The sequence below is a fragment of the Rutidosis leptorrhynchoides genome, chromosome 11 (assembly GCF_046630445.1).
Source record: "Rutidosis leptorrhynchoides isolate AG116_Rl617_1_P2 chromosome 11, CSIRO_AGI_Rlap_v1, whole genome shotgun sequence".
NCBI classification, from domain to species: Eukaryota; Viridiplantae; Streptophyta; class Magnoliopsida; order Asterales; family Asteraceae; genus Rutidosis; species Rutidosis leptorrhynchoides.
In genome coordinates, this window is record NC_092343.1 from 49,849,156 (window position 1) to 49,854,226 (window position 5,071).

Consider the following 5,071-nt stretch of genomic DNA (forward strand, 5'->3'; position numbering starts at 1 on the left):
CCCTGGACTTTAAAGGGAGAAGCCAAAGATTGGTTAGAATCGTTACCTGAAGGGGCGATTGACACATGGGATGTTTTAGTTGAGAAATTTCTTAAAAGATTCTTTCCGGCATCTAAAGCCGTGAGACTTCAAGGAGAAATTGTTACGTTCACACAAAAGTCAAATGAAACTCTATATGAGGCGTGGACAAGATTTGGAAAGTTGTTGAGAGGATGTCCTCAACACGGTTTAGACACTTATCAAATAGTACAAATATTCTACCAAGGTGTCAACTTTGCTACACGAAAAGACATCGACATAACAGCTGGTGGTTCCATTATGAAGAAAACCGCAACTGAAGCTTACAAAATTATTGATAACACAGCCTCCCACTCTCATGAGTGGCACCAAGAGAAAGATATATATCGTTCATCTAAAGCGGCTAGAGCCGATTCTAGCCATAACTTTGATTACGTTTCCGCAAAAATAGATGCTTTCGAGAGACGAATGGAAAAACTGAATAAAGATATTCACGCAATACGAATCAGTTGTGAGCAATGCGGTGGACCACACTTAATGAAAGACTGTCACATTGAACAAACGATGGAACAATGTGAGAATGTTTCCTACATGAACCAAAGGTCGGGAAATAATTATCAACCGCCAAGGCTAAACTTCAATCGAAATCAAAACATTCTTTACAATCCAAATGGAACCAACAATAACTCGTACAACCAACAAGGTACGAATAACCAACCAACTCAAAACAACACTTTCAATCAACAAAGACCTGGCTTATATAAACCACCACAATAAACCGACGAGAAGAAGTCAAATCTGGAAGAAGTGATATTTAAGCTAGTTGAATCTCAAACACAATTTATTGAAACTCAAACCCAAACGAATGAGAGGTTTGATCAGTCATTTAGAACTCAACAAGCTTCCATTTTGAATCTAGAAAAACAAGTAGGTACTCTTGTTAGATTGATGAGTGAAAGGGAACAAGGAAAGCTACCGAATAATAATGAAGTAAATCCTCGGAATGAAAATGTTAACATGATATCAACAAATTCTGAAAAACCAATACCAGAAGATGGGGAGGTTTTAGATGTAAGTAACAATGAAGAAGTTACACCACCACCACCACCACCACCACCCGAGTATGTAAAGCCAGTGGTGGCACCATACAGACCACCCATCCCGTTTCCAAGAAAAGGAGTTGAGTATGAGCAAGTAATAGGTAATAAAGTTTGTGATACCTTTGGAAAGAAGAAGAAGAAGAATAAGAAAGTGCAAGAAATAAAAACCGTAGAAGTAAACCCGGTGAAGACAGTTCCACCAAAACCTCTACCTAGGATAGGTGATTCAGGTGAATTTATTGTTCCTTGTCTACTTAGTGATTGTGTCATGTATGATGCACTAGCAGATTTAGGTGCGAGTGTAAGTATTATGCCTCTTTCATTATATAAGAGATTAGGTGTAGGTGAGTTAACTCCAACGGATATGAGTGTTCGACTCCTTGATCAAACCATTAAGCACCCAGTTGGAATTGCTGACAACCTACCCGTTCAAGTAGGTAATTTAACCTTTCTAGTTGAATTCATTGTCATTGACATAGAAGAGGACTCAAACGTTCCTCTACTTTTAGGTCGACCATTCTTAGCGTCCACCGGGGCGTTATTTGATGTAAGAAAGGGTAGAATGACACTTAGTAATGATGAGAAATCGATCACCTTTATGATTCGAAAGTCTAAATATCCACAAACCAAAATCGTTGAATCGACAAAAACGATTGGTAAGAACCATGTTGTTTTACCAACTCCAACGGTAATGCTTAACAATAATAGAACGCCTAAGTGTGGGGAAAATGAAGTAACACCTAATGATGACTTGATAATAAAGAACCCCATAGTTGATACGAAATTAAATGACCCCGTTATTAACAGTTCAATGAAGAAACTTTTTAAACGGGTTATTGATGCTAAAAGTAAGGGAACTTTAAGTTATATAACCGGTTAGTATCCAATCTGTCGCCTAAAGAAAAGGCGAAGCTAGTTGAATTTGTGGATATTACGGAAAAAGCTGGTCACTGGCTTAAAGCAAAAGTCACAGATATGCAAGTTGATTATGGTCCAAGAGAAATTGACGATGAAGTTATTCACAATTTCGACACCACAGCTACCTAAGTGTGGGGAGATTCAAGTGTTCTAAAAAGAAAATGCTCTCTAGAGTTAGTTGTTCTGTTCTCGTGTAGTTCCGAGAATGGAATCCGATTGGTCTTTTCCACTAGCAGACACTAAAGAACTAGTTTTCTCCCCCCATTCTGAATTTTTTTATTTTTTAGGTTTTATATGAAATTAATATGTTTTCTTTTTAAGTTTTGTGTGAATCTAAAAACAAAATTTACTTTATTTCATTAAGTAAAAAAATGATTTCTAAAATTCGTCGTGAGTTGAAGATTAGGTAGTTGAACCGAAATTACTTTACCCGAGGGCGGGGCGAAAAATTTTGTCATCATTATTTTTAATTTTATTGATTTAAATTATGCAAAAAAAAAATGTGATTTTATAAATTTTTGAACGTGGGGTAATATACCCAACTTTAAAAATATGTATATATGTTTGTATTTTATCATGTAAACAACAGGGTAAAACAACGCACTTTCAAAGACTAACATTAAGTTCAGCAAAAGCTACTGATTTTGACGACAAGATGCAAAACAACAAATGTGATATAATAAATGAAGGAATGAACGATGAGGCGCGCCATCTATCATTCGACGAGCTTTGTAATTACAAACTGGGTATTTTTAATCACTTTTCTACACTAATCACCCTCATGAATTTATAATTATAGTCTGATTTCATGCAAATGAGGGCATTGCATGATCTCAAGTGTGGGGAAGGGTTATAAATTCTCTCGGGTTTATACTTGGTTTATTTGCCAAATTTTATGAAAATTTGACAAATTTTCAACTAAATGAATTTAAAATCATGTTTATATATATTTATGAACGGTGAAAACTAGGTGTTAATACCGAAATTATCGTTACCTCGAAAAGGACATAAATTGAGAAACACCCTAAAACGCTTGAATTCATTTAAAATGGAATAAAGGAGAATAAAAAGGCAAAGAAAGAAACTAAGTGTGGGGAGAATGTACCAAGTTATTCAATTAAAAACTATCTATCACATGTTTCTGTAAAGTTTATTGCAGGTGCTTTTGTTTTGGACTAAATTAACTGTTTTACCCAATTTACTGTAATGAAAGATGGATCTACACGATGAATCAATTCCATCATTAAAAGGAAGTAAAGTCTTCCGAAAAAGAAACGCGCTTCTTGATTTAGGTCATGAAGTTGTCGTCCAGACCAGCTGTAGGTTGACGAAAAATCTAGAAAAGTCATCTCTAAAATCAGCAGGAAATCCACGGACCTCAGCATCAAACAGGGTCGCCATGTGGTCAGATTTATCCTAACCATGAGAAGGATTTATCTCGCACAATGGGGGGCACCGTGCAAATTAGCTTGATAAGACTAATGAATCAAATCCCCAGAAAGGATAATCTCCTTAAAGATCAAAAATCAGCTTTTAAGACTGATATTACTCAATCCTAGAGATTGACATTAAAGATTGAGAATTACAAACTCATGGAATTCAATGATATCTAAACTCGAGCTTGAACGAGAAAATATTTTGATCAAAAATAAAACCGATTTTTTTTCTGAAAACCTATTTTCAATGCGTTCATTACCATTGAACGTAAAATCCTGAGAATTCATCAGAATTCATTAGGTCACCTGAAGCAAATCGGGTGTCAACCGTAAGAAACGGTGGTTGCATAGCATGGTCGGAGACAGGACCTTGTGCCAGACCAAAAAAATCATAGGATGATCTTTACTATTGCTCCTACAAAGGATAGTACTAGCATCCGACACATTTTAAGACCATAATCATATGCATGTCATTAGACATTGCCTTAACAGTTTCTTGTTCATCTCTTTCCTTTACAACCGGACGGTAGTTTACCGAAAGGTAATATACGGAACAAGTAAACTGGACGTGTTGCTTTCCCAATACAAGGTTAGCAAGTGGGTAACACAAAACCACAAGTGTTGAGCTAAAATTTTCAAATCTGAAACCCACACAACCCACAAAAATATTTTGCAAACACCGGTGAAGGGTTATTCCGGAGAACTTATCTAGGGTAAAAGCTAGATTAAATTTTCAAAAAGATCAAATGTTTTCATAAAGATCCAATTTCCTTAAGGATCTACATTTTCATAGTCATGTGGGACTGTAAACCACCTTTCAAATATGCACTTTGCTTTGGAAACCGAAAGTAAATCGGCTATTTGATTGCAAGTGTCGTTGACCTAAACCCGAGGCAACTGTGGATGACACACCCACCTTTAACCATGGTTCTATCGTTACTATCATTGTTTATACAACCATATCAAAATCACTAATGTACAAAGTGTGATGAATAAAAAATTGATTCATGTATGTTTTTATTTCAAGTTCTGTATTGCTTGAGGACAAGCAACGCTCAAGTGTGGGGATATTTGATAAGGCTAAAAAGGAACATATATTTCATAGCAATATCCCTTCTAAATAATAGGTTTTCATATGTAATTGTATTATATTTTCATTGTAATTGTTTAAATAAATAAGTGCGAAGACAAAAGGCGAAAACGAAGATTTGAAGACACAAACGTCCAAAAAGCTCAAATGTACAAGATACAATTCAAAAGGTTCAATTTATTGATGAGAAACGTCTAAAATGACAAGAGTACAAGTTACAAAACGCAAAGTACAAGATATTAAATTATACGAAAGGACGTTCGAAAATCCGGAACCGGTACCCGAGCCAACTATCAACGCTCGACGCAACGGAGCTGAAAGTACAAGTCAACTATGCACAAGAATATAATATAATATTTAAATAATTCATAATAAGAATAATAATAAATAATAAAAAGTTGTTAATTGAGCATAGTTAAGGGGTCATAAGTGAAAATTTCAATTCAATATTTGCCTATAAAAGGCAATTCATTTGATCGATTTATGTACACCTTTTCTTCTTTCTTTCT